The following is a 17,759-nucleotide window of genomic DNA, read 5'->3' as shown; positions in this document are numbered from 1 at the left end:
GTGTTTGAGTTCTGTACACCCACCCTCCTGCCTGCCCTGCTGAGCTGAGGCCTCAGTGGGACTATGGCAACAGCCTCTTTGTAGCTGTCTGCACCTGCTTCTTCATTCCCCGCCTCAGCTCTGCCGCAGGGTTGTTGGACAAAATTCCTAAATGTGCCTCTGAGTTGTCGCTCCGAAACATGGACTTGAAGAGGGCACCCGTTTCAAGAGATAATAACATGACTGAGCCCTTAGGAAGAGCTAGACGCTGTGCCAGGCATTTTGTGTCCGTTCTCATTGCATCCCATAGCATCCCCGGGCTGGCATTAGCTCCATTTCACAGTTCAGACAACTGAGGCCCTGCAGTGAAGGGATGGCCCAAGTTTGTGCACTGGGTAAACAGCAGGCCGAGCTTTCAGAATCAGGCTGTTTGATTCCACACACTCGATTCTCTGTCCAGGCTGCGACTACTCTCCTCAGGAGCGTGCCTCCTCCGAGCTCCGGCTTCCTCTGTGTCCTCGGGGAGGCAGTGTGGCAGGGCGCACAGATGCACGCGGGCTTGGAGCTCTGGGCTGTCCCATTGCTTGTGGGATCTTGGGCTGAGATCCTCTTACCTTCACATGTAAAACGGGGGGTGCACGCGGTGCCCCCTTCGCAGCCTTGTTGACTGGTTGCATGAGGAGCTCGGCTCAGGGCCTGGCGCGGAGAGGAGGCTTAATAATTGGTGGCTACCATTATTATTTTATTATTTTTGACAATTTGGAAGGAGGTTCTCCAGAGTTCACCACTGCGGACTGTCAAGCCCTGCCTCCCTGCACATTTTACGCTGCCCGTGCCCTTGAGCTTCCCATTAACTTAATAGGGCTGGACACAAAGGAGCCAGTTGTTCATGGGATCCCAGAGTCAATCAACAATCTACCCTTCACTGCTCCCATTCAGTAAAATCGATACGTACTGATTGAACACCCAGGCTGCGTGGGGCTGGGAGGCTGCCCTTGAGGTGGTTTCATCCTCTTGCTGAGCCAGGAGGAGGAGCCATGAGAGTGTTTCTCCAACTGTGGCCCCCGGACCAGCAGCATCAGCAGCATCTGAGAACATGTTATAAAATGCGAATCCTTGCAAATTCCAAGCTCTGCTGAATCAGAACTGTGAGGGCGGGACCCAGGAACTGGTGTTTTAGTGAGTAATCCAGATCATTCTAAGGCACGCTAAGGTTTGAGGAGTATTGTTCTGAAGACCAGAACACAGCTATTGTCTGAGAGGGACCGGCTGAGCCCTGTGGGATCTGGGTAAGGAGAGTAGGACTCAGTGTGTGGGGGGGGGGTCTCTGGGGGGCGAGGTGGTACCCTGACCCATGAACGGCTGCCCCTCTCTGGCTTGGGCTGCAGGGAGGAGTCGGGGCTACTACTAGCCCACATGGCCCTCCCCGGGGAGTCAGACAAAGGTGCCCCTTCGTCCACGTGGAAGCTGCTGGTGGGTGGAGCACGCGCTGGGTTTCCATCCTCATTTACTCCCTCTGTGCGCACGGCTCAGGCAAAGTCCGCATGGGCCTGGGCGTGCCCCACCTGTCCTCACCTGGGGGGCTGGCTCCTGGGATGCTGGACCAGAGCCAGGGGGAGGCTCCCTGCTGCACAGACTCCCCGGGCCCCAGGCCTCAGCAGTCCTTCACATGGAATAGGTTGTAAAGACCAAAACCCTTGGGAGAAACGGGGCAATCAAAGCACAGTTATGAAGACAGCCAGCCACGGGCCGGAGGAGACATCCTGCCCTGAGCCAACGCTGGAGAAAATAAAATAGGCATTTGGTAGTCTCCCGATGAGCAGGTCCCTCCAGAGCTCGGTCCTCCCGCCAAAGACAAGTCAGCCGGACACTGATGGAGAAATCAAACAAGCCACTGAGTGTGGCCGAGGAGGAAGAGAATGCTCGGAGCCCCAGGCTGCCCTCGTCAGCACCTGACAGCCAGCCCTCTGCCTCCCCGCTCACCACCTTCTCTGCCGGGGACCCTCTCTGGCCGCACTCCCATCCCCCTGGCTCAGGCTACCTTGGGCTTCACTGCCTCTAGATTCTGGCCTGCAAGGAGCACCCCTTCTGCCCTGGGAGCCCTCGCTGTCTGCCTTACCCTCCTGTTCTTCGGGGCTCTTGTACTCTCCCTTCTTCCTGAAAGCCTTCCTGGGTTTTGGCTTCAGCTGACCATCCGGAACACCGCTGTACTCGTTCCTGGGGCTTGACTTGTTCCATATGGCTCTCTCTTCCCAAAGGTGACTTCCTGGAGGTAGGGGGGACTACCTGATTCTCTTCATCTTCTGTCTTCCCAACTGGGAGCATCTTATAGCCAGGGCAGGTCTCTCTTTGCCTGTAAACGAGTTCCCCTGCTCTAACATCTGCTGCCATACGTCTTGGACGAAGTGGAGGGAGTGAAAGCCCCACAGTCCTGCTGACTGGCCTCACTGGTACCCATTGCTGTGACGGGTCGTTCTGGGGCCACTACTCATCTCACAGCCCCAAACAATGGTCTGGGGCCTCTCATTCCCTAACACATGTGAGAGAGCTCGCTTTCTGCAAGGCCAGCTCTGGAAGGAAGTCTGCGGGGCAGCTGGACCTCGAGCCTCCATTCTCGTGTCCCTGGAGACTCCTCATACTTGTTTCTGTGTCTCCATAATAGGATGTACCGACTCTTTTTTTTTTTTCCCTGGCCCAAAGGTGGAGAAAGTCCCAGTCCTGCATCCTCTTTGGTATAATTAAGAGTGGACAGATGGCTAAAACAGACTGATATTGAAAGAGGAAGTGGAGCTCCCAAGAGAAGGAATTTCTCAGCCAGCCTGTGAGTGGGGCTCTAGCTAGTTGTAGTTATGTTAGAAACTTGTACTTTATAAGTGGGAGAATTTGGTGATTCTTGCGTTTGCTTTCACATTCCTTGGTGGCTGTCTTTCATATTTGCTCTGTATCGGTCACCTTACCCCTCTCCAGAAATTTCCTTTTCTGTGATCACAACTATCTCCTTGCTCCTAAAACCAGGTAAATGCAGATGCCATCTTCTTTGGGTTCTGGGTTCTCTGATGCCATGAGCCACCAGTCTCCTGCCTCTGCCTCCTCTCCTTCCCCTCTGTGGGCTCTTCCCCTGCTTTCACATTGACATCTTGTGAGGATGCCCTTCTCTGCGACTTGACTTCTCTCCCATTTCTCTTGATTACCTCAACTGCTCCCATTGCTTCTGCACATGGCTCCTCAATTCCACTTCCTACTTCTTGAGAGCTCCATGGCACCACCCTTCAGCACATTCAGTTACCTGGGGATGTTTCTAAATGTGGTCCCTACCAGTGCATCAAACCCAACACATGCCTCAAATTAAACCCAGTGGTGTCTTCTTTCTCACCCCAGCTATAGCTTCTAGCTTCCCTCTTTCTGTTAAAAACAGTTTCACCTAGACTTGAAAATTAAGGATACCAAGGTTCTTTTCCTTGTCTCTATTTTCATCTCTTCCAAAAATCTGGTTGCTGTCTCCAGAATTTCTCTGCCATGTCTTTTCCTTTCCTTTCATATTTGTCCTTTCTGAGGTCTGGACCCTTACTTCCTCAAACACTTGCCCAACAGAGGTCCTCCCTCATTGGTGGCTTTCTATCCCATGTACTTGACACCTGCTGCCAAGGTCATCTTTCCATAACCTAGGCAGGATGGAGTTACTCTCTACTTAACAATCCCCTAGTGCAAATGCCAACTTCTTAAATCCTCTTGTTGGGGAGGGTCACATGAGGGTAGGGCATACACTGCAGAGCCAGGAAGATTTGGGTGACATTCAGACTAATTCAGTGAGCACCCAGAAGAGAGTGAATGGCCCTCAGTAAAGATAGTTTCTCAGACTAAGTCAAACACAAGTGATTTTATGGTTACTTTTTATAATTTTCATAGTATCTCACCCATCTCTCTCTCCTCTCTCTCTTTGATATCTGTTACTTCATTTTTTGGTATCTAGCTATTTTGGTATATGTCTTCTCCTTTTTATTAATTTCTTAAGCAGAACCAACTTGGATATTTTTAAAAGCATTAAAAACTAGAACATATCAAAATGTATGGTTACAGTGGCCGCGGCTGTAATTCGATGTCAATTCGTAGCCATCACTGCCTTTATTTCTGCTTGGGTAGGAGACAGCCTACTGATCATCTAAACCCTTCCTCTCTTTTCTCCTTTGTGATAAAAGTACTGGCTAAATGGTTACCCAGTTGGACTTCATCTCCTTTTTTTCCTCTTCAAGTTAGATGCGATAATGTGATTAATTTATTTCTGACAGAATATGAGCAAAAGTGCTTTGAAGCATTTCCAGGCCTAGCCCATAAAATACCCTACCTGGGCTGCTCCGTGTTCATTCCCTTTCTGGCTGCTTGGGATGGCATCAAGTCAGGTGGTGTTGGAAGCCATGTGTTGAAGATGACAAGGCCACTCTCAGCCTGAATACCTGAGTGACTGTGTGGAGAAGAATTCCACTGATCTGGGATGTCTGGGCGGCTCAGTGGTTGAGCATTTGCCTTTGGCTCGAGTCATGATCCCAGGATCCTGGGATCGAGTCCCACATCAGGCTCCCTGCAGGGAACCTGCTTCTCCCTCTGCCTATGTCTCTGCCTCTCTCTGTGTGTCTCTCATGAATAGATAAAATCTTAAAAGAAAAAAAAAAGAATTCCACTGACCTGGAAACTTTACCCTGGACAGTTCTATATGAATGAATATATCTTTTACTTCTTAAGCTACTGAAATATGAGGGGGTCTCTTATAGCTAGTTAGCTTATCATACCAAATATATCATATATATATATCACCCAGAGGTGGGCCCTTACATCTTCAATATATATATCAGATATATATACATATATCTTTCATACATATATCATATATAATTTATAAAATAATCCCCCAAAGATGCCCTACTATAATACCCAAAACCTGTGAGAGAATATTGTGAAATATTACTCCCACGATTATGATATGTGGCAATTTGATGTTAAAATAGGGAGATTATCCTGGGTTATCCAAATAGATTCAGTACAGTTAGTTATATGGGCCCTTGAAAGTGGCCCTTGAAAGTGCTCAATGTACTGTGGCTAGTTTGAAGATGTAAGGGCCCACCTCTAGGTGATGTGGGTGGCCTCTAGCAGCAGAGGGTGGTCCCTGGCTGACAGCAAGGAAACCAGGACCTCAGATCAATAGTAGCTGCAGAGAACTGGATTGTACCAACAACCTGAATGAGCTTGGAATCAAAATTTTCCCTAAGCCTTCAGATAAGAGGTCAGCCAGGCTAACAGTTCAATTTCTTCCTTGTGAGATACTGAACAGAGAACTAGATGAGCCCACTTGGACTTCTGTGAAATACATCTGTGAAATTAAAAATGGGCATTGTTTTAAACCCCTGAGCTTGTGGTAATTTGTTATTCAACAATAAAGCTAATACAATCCCTTAAAGGCAAGGGCTCACATCTTATTTGTCTTTGTTCTCTGTGACATCCAAGGAGAGTGCTTGGCATGTGAGAGCTTATATAGTTTTGGTTGAATGGATAAATGAGTTCCTGTGGGAGGTGAGTGGGGATCTTCAGGGGTAGGTCAGAGATCTACACTCCCTCTTTATAAAGGGCCAGACAGGCTCTGTAGGCCGTGTGTTATCTAACTCAGCTCTGTCTCTGTCGGGCAAAAGCAGCCATTGACAGTGTGTAAACAAATGTGTGTGGCTGTATTCCAATAAAACTTTATTTAAAACAGATAGTGGGCCAGATTTGGCCTGCAGGGCATAGTGGGCTAGCCCTTTTATAGAGCACTGGATCTTTGATCTGGTCCTTCCACCTAAGATAAGGAATCTTTTGCATAGAACCACCCGTTCTGAAGAAACACTTTATGGACAGAAATAGTTTCTACCACAAGTGATACTTGGTCAGTAATTCTGTAGGTTGCCTTTTCACTCTGTTAATGGTTCTCTTTGCTATGTAAAAGTGCTTTAGTTAGTTTGATGTAGTTCCACTTATCTAATTGTGCTTTGGGTGTCACATCCAAAAAGCCACTGCCATGATCAATGGCATGAAGCATGAAGATTTTCTCCTATGTTTTCTCCAGGCAGGTTTGTAGTTCTGGGTCTTACGTTTAAATCTTTAATCCAAAAATCAATCAATCAATCAATCAATCTTTAATCCATTTTGAGCTGACTTGTACAAATGATGTGAAATGAGGGTCTAATTTCACTCTTTTGTATGTAGAAATCTAATTTTCCCAACACTATTTTGTCAAGAGACTGCTTTTTCCTTAGTGTGTATTCTTGGCACCCTTGGGAAAGATCGGTTGACCATAGATGTATGAACTTATTTCTGGGCTCTCTATTCTGTTCCATTGGTCTATCTAGCATTGGTTTTTATGCTAGTATCACAAAGTTTTAAGTGGGAGAAAATATTTTCAAAATATATGTCTCATAAGTGATTAATATCCAAAATATATAAGGAAATCTTACAACTCAATAGCAAAATCACCCCCCCACAAACAAATAAATAAACACCTCCCCCCCCTCCCCAAATAAGCTAATTAAAAGGTCGGCAAAGGATCTGAATAGACATTTCTCCAAAGAGGATGTACAAGCAGCCAGCAGGTATAAGAAAAGATGCTCAGATTCACTAATCATCAGGGAAATGCAAGTTCAAATCACAACGAAATATCTCTTCTTATCAAAGTGATAAGAGGATGGCTCTTATCAAAAAACAAAAGTTAAGTGTTGGTGAGAATGTGGAGAAATTGGAACCCTTGTACACTTGGTTGATGGGAATGCAAATGGTGTAGCCACTATGGAAAATAATATTGCGAGTCTGCAAAAAAATGAGAAATGGAATTTCCATATGATTAAGTAATCCCGCTTCTGAGTATTTAATCCAAAGATTTAAATCAAGATCTCGAAGAGATATCTGCAGTTCCAAGTTTAATGCAGCATTATTCACAATAGCCAAGAACATGGAAACAACCGGAGTGTCCATCCACAGATAAATGGATAAGAAAATGTGGTCTATACATAGAATGGAAGATGATTCAACTCCAGAAAAGAAAGTGATCCTACCACACGTGATAACAAGGGTAGGCCTCGAAGACATTTTGTTAAATGAAACAAGGCAGTGGCAGATGGGCAAAAACTGCATGAGTTTACTTACCGGAGGTAAGGGAAATAGTCAAATTCGTAGAGAGAGTAGAACGGTAGTTGTCAGGAGCGGAGCCGGGGGACACTGGGATTTGCTAGTCGGTGGGTGTAAGGTTTTAGTTATGCAACATGAATGAGTTCTAGAGATTTGTTCAATGCTGTGCCGATGGTGAACAGCACTGTATTGCACACTTCAATTTTTGGTGAGAGGGTGGATCTCATGGTTAAGTGTTCTTATCACATAAGACAGAAAGGAAATACTTGGTCGGGCTTGACAGTCATTGTCACCGGCGAACACGTGGAGCTTCTTGGTTTGTAGGGAGACGAATCCCATGTGAAAAGGTCTCTTCTCTTTCTTTAGCTTTGGAGAAGTCTTCCATCAACCTGGCCTTAGCTGGTTCACCCTCTTTCAGGGAGGTGGGCCTGGCCTTACTGACTGCCAGCAGGACCCAGTGTGCGGTGCTTGCAGGGTGGGGGGCTTGCTCCACCGGCCTTCGGTCAAGCCCCCACCCTGTGCCTGCAGCCCGAGCAGCGCTTCCCCAGCCAGCCTCTGGCAGAACTGGTACATTGCTTCTGGGCCTGCCTGCCCATCCTTCATGAATTTTTATTAAACAAAACTGTAAGCAGATTGATTTTGTCCTCTTTTATTGCATTTTTATTTAATTCCCTTCCATGGTGGAGGCTCCATCATGTTACCGCAGAGTAAATCACTCCGGGGCATCAGGCCAACGCTGTGGAGAAGGGCAGGATCTGGCTTCCCAAGAGCACATTTACCGCATAAGAACCTTTATTAGTGGAGAGTCATTGATTTTTTTTTTTCAGGTCACAGCCCCTTCACCATCCTTTAAAGAGAGTATCACAAAGTTATGGTGGAAGAGAGACTCTGTGAGGCCAGGGTCGGGGGGGGGGGGCAGGCTTGTCTCCAGGTTTGACAACACCTGCACCCCCCCAGCAGCCTGAACTCTGCACCTACTGGGTGCTGAGTGTGGGTGTATGAGAGGCAAGGGGAGGGAGAAGCGTGGGTGGGTTAGTGGATGGTACCTGAGGAAAGGGAAGATTGGGCCCAGGAACAAGGCCATTTAACATCATTTAAAAAAAAAATTAAGGGTGGTTCTATCTTAGCCACACAACCTTGCATACGAAACTGGAGCCATGAGTTATATTATAAATCAAAGCTGCTCCTTCAGTAGCTCTTGTTTTTATGTTCCCAGTAAAGGGCTTTGGGATTTTACTCTTAGGGGCTGGAGAGTTTTGGAGAAGGTTTTGGAGCCAGGAGATAACAGGGTATTTATTCTCTCTGCTTCAGGAGGCTCAATCTGGCTGAGAGATGTAAAATGAGTTTGAGAAGAGTTTGGGGATGGGCTGGAGGCTAGAAGATCAGGGCATCCGGTGAGGAGTGAGTGCTGAGTATAGGAGTGAGGTGACTGGAACCTGAAGTGAAGCAGTGGACCGGTAGAAATGACCAGCTGGAGACACATGACCCAAGAAGGGAGCTGTCAGAGGGGACTCGGGGGCTTTTGTTTTTTGTTTTCTTTTTTGTCAATTGCAGAACTAAGTTAAAGCAGAGAAGCAGGTTTGGGCAGAGGAAGCAGGCACCTGAGCCTTGTGCACGCTCATTTAGAAAGTAGAAGAAATTCATGCGCACTTATTACTGCAAGGTAATGCGGGCAAATTGCAGAAAAATTAGGCAGATCTCATAAAGAAAATATAAACCATCTTCAATCTCTCCACCTTGAATTGCCTCTGCAATAGGTCATACATTTTGGTATATATCCTTTTAGGTAGATAAATAAAATGGATCATGCAACCAAAGTTCCTTCAAAAATATGATTCTTAATGGCTGCATATTACCCTATCATCTGGATACTCCAAAATTGATTTTGCTGTCCACCTATTGCTGGACTTTGACTTGATTTATAGTTTCTCTGTACTATAAATAATGCTGTGGTGAACATCTTGCTGGATGCATCTTTGTATCACTGATAAATTTCTAAAGTAAAATTATTGAGTTAAAGGTTATCATCTTTTTAAAGGCTCTTAATTCATATTGTCAAATGCTCACTAGACACTGATGTAGTGTCTGTACGTGTTCATTTCATAGCACATTTATCAATACCAAGGTTGTCTTGATTGTCTTAAATCTTTACCAATTTAATAATAAAAAAGCAGGATGTAACACTGTTTGTTCTTAAATTATTCATCGTTTTGATTACTAATACTTTTATAATAACTTTGGGTGTGCCTATTGGTCATTGCATAGTTTTTATCTCTTCCCTTTTGAGATTTGTATCTTTTGTCTATATTTCCGTCAGAGAGTTCTTTTTGCTACTTACCAATGTATAAAAAGTTTTCATATTGAGACAATTAAAGCTTTCTCTGTCATGTTGGAGATCTCTCTCTATTTTTCTATTTCTCATTTAGCTTTCAAATGTTCCTATGGTATTTTTGACAAGTAGAAATTCTAAAGTTTTACATGGTCATTGTTATTAATCTCCTTTTTTCCCCCTTCTATTGCTATACTTTGAAAATCCTCAGCATGAGGCCAGGTAAACATTTACCTATAGCTTCTTCTAATTATTTGTAATTTTACTTCTTCAATTTATTTCTTTAATTGACATCAGACTGGAGTTAGATGGATTTGAATTTGGATCCTGATCTCCCTAATTACTAGGTTTGTGGTCTTGAACAAGTTGCTTAACTTCTCTGAAACTATTTTTCAGATCTGAAATGGGACTGGTATTTATCTCATTGTTCTGTCGTGAGTATGGCAGGAGATGATGCACCTGAGGTGACTAATACAATGCCTGGTGGACAGCAGACATTCCAGGGAAACATTATCATGATAGAGCTCTGGTAAGTGCGTGCAGTTTTGATCTTTGTGAGGGTTGAGCCAATGTCCTGTTTATTTCCATATTACATGTCTTACCAAGGACATGTCTTAACGCATATTATCACCAAATATTTGATGAATGGATGAAATGAAATTAACTGATTGCACTTTGTAAGTTGTAAGGGCAAATAGATGCCTGCTTCTGGGAATCCACTTTGAAATGTTGAACCCACTTAGAAATGACCAGAATCATGAGATGTGTGTCTAGAATGCAGAGGGGAAAAAAAAAAACCTAAACAAATGAACATTGTGTTTTCATTATCCACAGCTCACCAGTCAAGGCCCTGGGTGTGTTCAGTCACCTCTGACCTCTGACTTCTGGCCCTGACCTCTGCATACAAGCCATGCTTCACTCCAAGTCGGTACATAGAAAATTTTAAGAGCTAGTAGGGCCCTTTGAGGTTATTTTGTTATGTAGACTTCCAGCATTTGTTTTAGCTGCTAAACACTTTTTTCTAAAGAATGTTATCTTGAAAGCTCAATATGTGAAACAGACCAATGTGGAAATGCTATGGTTGATAGATAGGGTCAGGAGGGCGTACTTCTTCTGCTGGAGGGCTTTGCACCTGCTGCTCCTTCTGACTGGAATGCAATTCCATCCTCCGCTGCCCCACTAGCCTAGTTAAGTATTACTTTTCCTTTGGGTCCTAACACCCAAATAACACCTCTTCCTGGAAGCCTCCCTGACTTTCCTGTAACTAAATGAGTCCTTCTTGCTATAAATCTGTAGCCCTAGGTACCTCTATTTGCTAGCACACATCCAGTTGTAAATTTACATCTATTAATGTTTATTTCTCCTACTAGACTATGAATAAAGTAGAGGCATTTGTTCACCATTATACCCTGAACGCTGACTGCAAAACTTGGCATACAGTGGTTTTCACTTAATATTTGATGCCTTACTGAAACTGCATCTGATCCAATCCTTTCCTTTCCAGATGGAACAAGTATTTTCCATATCCACTTTGTCCTAGAGCCTCTTCTGGGCACGGGAAGTGCCTCTTTGAGGGAGACAGACGATGTGCTCACTGCCCTCAAGGAGTGCGCACATCAGGATGACGGGCAACCGAGAATTTGCTAATTTTGATGGTGGTAAATACACTGGGCGTCTATGTAAGATCTCACTGGAACATAAGGTTCTTTTATTTTTACAATTTTTATTGTAATTTCTAGGCTGGCACATGTGTTGGTGACAGAGGCAGCGGTAAAGAATGGAACCCGGGAACCTGTCTCAGGTGGCTCATTCAGGATAGGAAGGTGTCTTTGAGGCCCAGCCATCGTTTCAGAATGGAGGATTACCCTCTGATGTATACTGGATGGGGAGTCAGTGCCTCCCAACGTTGCCAACTGGGGTGCCTCCTGGGCTTGCTTTAATAAATGGACATGAACTCATGTTCCTTGTGAGTTCATCAGAACTACATTGCCCATCAGCTACCACTTGCCCATCTATCCGATGGTTACTTCTAGGGAGGCAGCTGGGCTAGGAGAAAGAGAGGCCCTTTAGGGATTTTTCAAGGACTTGAAAGTAAATTCCATTTCCTCAGTATGACCCCTGAGGCCTGTGCTGATCTGGTCCCGTGTCCCCGCTCATCTTCATTCTGTTCCATGGGCTCTCATGTTGCAGATGTCAATCTCAGGTCTTATTTGAATCATTCCCAATGGCAAATTGGGGAGGTATTGATTGATGCATAGTCCATAAGTGCAGTTAGGGTCTGTGACATGGGTTCTGATAGCAGCACTCTCCCATTTGGAGCCTGCCTCTTCACCTATCCCTTCTAGAAGTTGCTGGCTGATGTACCATGGGCAGGCTCTGATGCCAGATTCTGCTGGGCCACCCTGGAGCCCACTCCTGTAGGAGTGCTGCTGAGGGCTTGAGAGCCCAGCAGAAAGCTCCCAGGCTTACTTCCTTTGCTGTGCCAGGCTGCCAGTGCCAGCTGAGGAGGAGGCCCCCTCCTGCCTCTGCTTGTTTCCCTTGATTGTTATGTAATGTTCGGCAGCAGGAGGTAAATTCCTCTCCAATTTCCAGGCCCTTACAGCGCATGAACCCCACCATGGGGAGCCACAGTGATTGAGCTCAGCAGCCAGGTCCCATGCTGAGTGTCATAAATCAGGCCTATTACCCGCTCCTCCTGGCAGATGCCACCGCCAAGAACCTGCCCACTCTGCTCCGGAGACCCAGGCACCTCTGCACACAGTAAACCAGAGCTGGCATATCCACCAGGAATTTGAGAGCTTTATCTGACATCCTGCCTGGGGACTGCCCTGAATCATATTCTGAAGGCGTGGGAGGTTTCATAGCCCTTGCTGGTGCATCTTGGACCTGAGGTCCCACAGCCTGAAGCTCAAGGAGCAAAATCAGGACATGCTCACCTGCTACCTGGATTTCCTGGTGTGGTGGCCTTCTGTGTGCTTCAGTACACACAGATCCTCCAGGGGACTTGTTAAAAATGCACAGAATTCCCAGGGTGCTCAGTTGGCTTAGTTGGTTAAGTGCCTGACCCTTGATTTCAGCTCAGGTCATGATCTCAGGGTTGTGAGATCGAGCCCTGTTTCGGGCTCTGCATTCAATGTGGAGTTTGCTTGAAATTCTCTCTCTCCTCTCCCTCTGCCCCTCCTTCTGCTCGCTCTCTCTCTCTCTAAAATAATAAATAAAATAAATCTTTAAAAAACATACACATGTTTCCCAGCCCCGTCCCCAGAGATCTGTTTTGTGGTAGGTCCTCCGCAGGACACGGGAATCAGCATGTTTACAACTTTCCTGGTGATTCTGCTGCAGGTGGTTCCTGGACTGTCCTCTAAGGAGCACTGCTTTAAGACCGACTTTATCCCCAAAGCAATGCCTGTAAAATGAGTGCCTATAAATCTAACCCTTCTTTTCCATTTCCTTCTATCATTTTGCTGAAGATGTGTGTCCCTGGGGAAGAAGATGTGGATTTCAAAAATCAATGGCAATCACACTGAAGAATGAAGCACATCTTTGACTATGACATAGTTAACGGGCACTAATAATGCTAATAGTTGGGGGGAACGTCCCCCCAGAAGGATGTTCTGCTGGGATTTAAAGTGCTGCAGGAGAATCTCGAAGCCTGTTTCCCACTGGCTCTACCTATGGGTAGGGGGACCCGGTGCTTTGCTTACACTGGCTCAGTTCCAGTTTATACTGGTTGTTTCAGTGCAATTTTTAATACTTTCCCTTGAGGTCTCAAAAGTCCCAGCTTGGATGGCCATCATTATTACCCTGTTGATAACTCATGGGGGGTGTTCTCCTTGAGACTTCCCATTTTCTTCCAAAAGGGTCTGCCTTGTGGGTGTCTCTGAAGGGTTTTGTCTAATGGATCCTAGTTCTAGACTTCACACCAAAGGACACCCTGACTCTGAGCCAGAAGGAAAGGCAAAAAGACCCTTTTGGCTGGGGAGATGATGTCCTGGGGAGAAGGAGAGACTTCTCATCTGGTGGCCAGGGTAACAGAGATGGGGAATTTGGGGACCAGGGCAGCCTTCTTTGGAGGCTCAGTCCCCGTGTTAGGTGTCTGAGAGAAGACTGTATTTTCCTGCCAAGCATCAAACTCCAAGTAACAATAAGCTACTCATCCCACAACGCGTAGTGAAATGGAGGCTGGAGAGTTCTAGTGTGAGGGCTGGATTTGATTCCAGCACTGCCTTCCTTCCGATAGATACGTGACTTCAAGCAGGTTAACCATATGGAGCCTCATTTTCCTTATCTGCAAAATGTGGATAATAAATAATCTTCAGTCTGGCAGAGGACTTGAGATAATGTATGTAAACAGTGAACATTTCATGGGTAATCAATACATGGTGACAGTTAATATAATCATCCTAATAATGCCAATACTACAAAATGAGGTTTAATATTCGAAAGAATGTTTTCCAACTTATTTTGGTGAAGTGATATTTTTGTCTTATTTCTTTATCAATTTCTTCCCTTGGATCTTCTGCCCTGAAGACTAAGTTATGAGGCTTCCCAGAAAACAAAGAGAAGGTTCTATTAAGAATCAAGATGTCCAAAGAGTGGGCACAAAAAAAATCCCAGTATGTGTTAGAAACAACTAGAAATTTCTAGGGGAACTCCAGGATTTATTTGTTCTGTAAGAATTGTACTGTTACAGGGAGACTGTCCAAAACCCTCAGAGAAGTCCCCAGTTCAGCAAGGTATTAGAGATACCACAAAAGCAGGTAGAACAGAAACCAGAGAGGGAAGAATGAAGGGGGATACATCCAGGATAGCCACCTCCACCTCTGTGACTACAGACAGATTCTGCGTGCCCCAGTGAGGACACTCATGTGCCCAGAGCACATCTGGATATAAAGGTCTGAATCAGGACAAAGAGCCTGCAGTGTGCAGGACCTCAGGACCAGAGGCTGTGACTGCATACCTCAGCAATGGGTACCAATGGGAGGGCCCCAGAGAGCTAGGTGGGACTGGCCACACCTTGGTGGATGCTGGCATAATGCCCAGGGATGAGGCTGGCAGTCATGTCCTGTTACAATGACGTTAGTCTCCCACTGTCCTTTGGGAAGGAGCAGGGGTCGTCGGGTGTTTTAAACATGTTTCTTGGCCCTTTAACATTCACCCTGCGTGCATATGCCAGATATGCCTGGTTCTGCATGACCCAATCGTGTGCCTGAGTCTCCTTGCCTTGGCCTCCCGACTCCCTTGTCACCCACCCACCTGCCCTTTCAGAGAATCCTTCTCTTGGGGATGCACTTTTTAAATACAAACCAATCAATCCAGAGTGCGTACTCCCATTCATTCTTCTTTATTGGGCTCTCACACTTCAGGCTGCTCTCTACCTGCCTTCCTGGCCTCAGGGCTGGGCACCAGACGACTAGGGGCTGCACTTAAGCCCCAGAGACCAGTGAAATTATTCAAAGCAGCCAATCCTAAAACTGCTTACCCTGTGTCACCCACCTGTCACCACAACTTCCTACAGAGACCACAAGAAAGGCTCTTGCCTAAAGTTCCTCTGTCCCAGACCAGCACTGGTGCTTCTGTACGTGTGCCCCCCCCCCACACCCTGTGGTGTGGCATGCCTCCTCTCCTTCTTGGAAATTGTGAGTAATGCATTCTTGCCAATGGCAATTGTCTCCTGATCTGTTGGCTTTACTATACCTCTGTTTTTCTATTAACACACCAGTACTTTAAAACAGGGGGATATAGGAGGTGGCAAAGAGTCCCAAGAGGGGATTTGAATTTTGCCTTGACCAAATATACTAAATGAAAGAGACTTTATTGTATATTTGTTTTATTTTTTGAACTTCAAAGGTCAAAACTTTATCACAGTACTGGATAGAACAGAAAATTATAACACCCATATGTTCAACGACAGGCAAATAGTTAAATGTTGATATAACCAGATAATGGATATAGGAGACATTATTATATAATAACGACTTGGAATGAAAGCTTACGTAATGTAAACTAAAGAAGTGCCCTCAGAGCTCTGAGTTGCCAGGGATAGGAATCTCCTCAGAACAGCTGAAACGGGAACAGACACAATAAAGTATCTAAGTTCAGGTTCCTGGAAGTGGAACCTGAGACAGGGATTCTCCAGGAAATAATGTAACGAAGAAGTGTTCACAGAAGGGAGAAAGGAAAAGGAAGGCAGGACAGGGCAGGGGAAGTAACAAAAGAGGGGTGGTTTTTCCAGGGGGAGATGGGCTCCAGCCTGATCCCACGGAGGAGCCCTGGTGTGTAAATTGCACCATGGAATTGATACCATTGTGAGGCAAGGAGGCTGGCCTTGTGCAGAGCGGATGGAGGACGGATGCGCCAGCCTGGTCAAGGGAAGATGGATATGGTACCAAAAGCATCAGCTATGTGAGGTTAGAGGGAGTATGTGAAAACTGAGGGAAGACCTCAAAGCACATGTGGGCTTTATAGGAGTTGGAGGACCTAAGAAGTTGCTCATACTGAGGTTCATGGTTGCTCTTGGCTTCTCTTCTCTGCGTATCTTCTCCATTCTCCTCTGAGATGCTAGTCATGATTCAATTGGACCCAAGCTGGACTCATGGACTTGAGGCGGTTCACGCACCACTTGGTCAGCTGGCTCTCTGAGACTTGTCCAGGCTAACTGGAAAAAATGAGTTGGACCCCCCACCAATTCCTTTCTTCACAGTTAAGACTTGCAAAACTGAGTTATGGAACTGGTTAGCTGTGGGAGCTGGACTAAAGAGTCAAGCAAGCTGGGGTGGCTGCCTTGATCGATTTGTGTAGTGAGATGAGAGACGGAGAGAGGTGAGCATGAGGGGAATAAGCTGGACTCGGGGCCTGCACAAAGGCTCCACCTCTACCCAGCATCTGCTTTGCTTGGGGTTTTGCTGCCATTCACATGGGCTTTGGGGAGCCCCAAGGAATGTCTTCAGACACTGACTGACAGGTGCTGAGAGACTGCCAAGAATCATTTGGACCATATAGCGTAAGAATGTCAAAGATATTGGTGGTCATGAAGATGATGACGATGGAGATAATAATGCTGCTGCTACTGATGCTGATGATACAAAGAGAGATACAGGGATGACTATTCTCAGTGAGGACTAGTCATGTGCCAAGAATAGTCTAAGACCCCTTTCCTGTATATTATTAGATAATTCTTACAGTAGCCCCACGAAGTAAGTACTATTTTTCTTTAAAAGATTTTATTTATTCATTTATTTATTTATTTATTTATTCATTCATTCATTCATTCATTCATTCATTTATTCATTCAGAGTGGGAGCAGGGAGAGGGGCAGAGGGAGAGGGGTAGAAAATCTCAAGCAGACTGTCCTCTCTGGGTACAAGGCCCGACTTGGGGCCCAATCCCACTACCCTGAGCTCATGACCTGAGCTGAAACCAAGAATAAGACATTTAACGGACTGAGCCACCCAGGTGCCCCAAGTACTATTATTATTCTCATATTACAGGTGAAGAATCTGAGACCCAGAGAGACCAATAGATTCTTCCACGTTCACTTGGCTAGTAAATATTGACGTCAGAATTCCAGCTGAGCCAGCTGGAATGCAAAGCCCCAAGCATGCAAAGAGATGCTATACGAAAAATACAGACTACTCACACACACGGGTACAAAGGCTTCTTGGATCCATGCAACTCTTGAGTCAAATCCCTTTTATTCTTATTCTGCTTGAACAAATGTCTCATACTGTCTTAGGCACCAATTCCTTATCTGAAAACTGGGCTCAATAATTCCTAATTCACCTGGTTGTGGGGAAGGTTGGGAAGGCCACATATAATAGCTACTCAGTAGACGCCTTGCTCCTGGTTACTCTGTTTTTCCAGGGTGCTGGAGGGTCAGGCACCTCCCTTCCTGTAGCAGGAGGAAGGTAAGCGTTGGAGCTTTGTCCTGGGCTTTCCACCCAGGTACAGGCAGCACATTTCCGTGGGGCTTCTGGCAGGCAGTTTGACCCTGGATGGTGGGCACACAAGTCTACACAATCCTGGCTCTCCAGGGAACTACAGGAGGGGAACGCAGTCCTCAGGTTCCATTGGCTGGATTCAGGAAGTCTGGGGGAGATAGGGAGTTGAAGAAAGCTCCAATGAGCCAACAGCTTCAACTCTCCCAGGGTTGAGCAGTAAAGGCATCATCCCTAGGGTGAGCAGATGTCTCCCTCCGGCTTCCACTCCCTCTCCCCCAGCCCCTCCTTGTCTCCCTGTCTGTCCATGCCTCCACCTCACTCTTGTCTTCCTCCTGTTCCTTTCCATGGCTCCCTTTCTCCCTTGT

At 46.0% G+C, this 17,759-nt stretch overlaps 1 long non-coding RNA gene across 1 annotated transcript; it reads left to right on the top strand.

Moving 5' to 3' along the window:
* Positions 1-1,183: 1,183 nt before the first annotated feature.
* On the top strand, positions 1,184-10,859 carry LOC129495790 (uncharacterized). The gene is made up of 3 exons (XR_008661611.1): positions 1,184-1,268; positions 9,851-9,983; positions 10,289-10,859. It is a non-coding gene; the product is annotated as an uncharacterized LOC129495790 (long non-coding RNA).
* Positions 10,860-17,759: the final 6,900 nt, after the last annotated feature.

Source organism: Nyctereutes procyonoides, unplaced genomic scaffold (assembly GCF_905146905.1).
Source record: "Nyctereutes procyonoides isolate TBG_1078 unplaced genomic scaffold, NYPRO_anot_genome, whole genome shotgun sequence".
Classification (NCBI taxonomy): domain Eukaryota; kingdom Metazoa; phylum Chordata; class Mammalia; order Carnivora; family Canidae; genus Nyctereutes; species Nyctereutes procyonoides.
The sequence above is the reverse complement of the archived record's forward strand: the minus strand, read 5'-3'. Positions and strand labels throughout refer to the sequence as shown.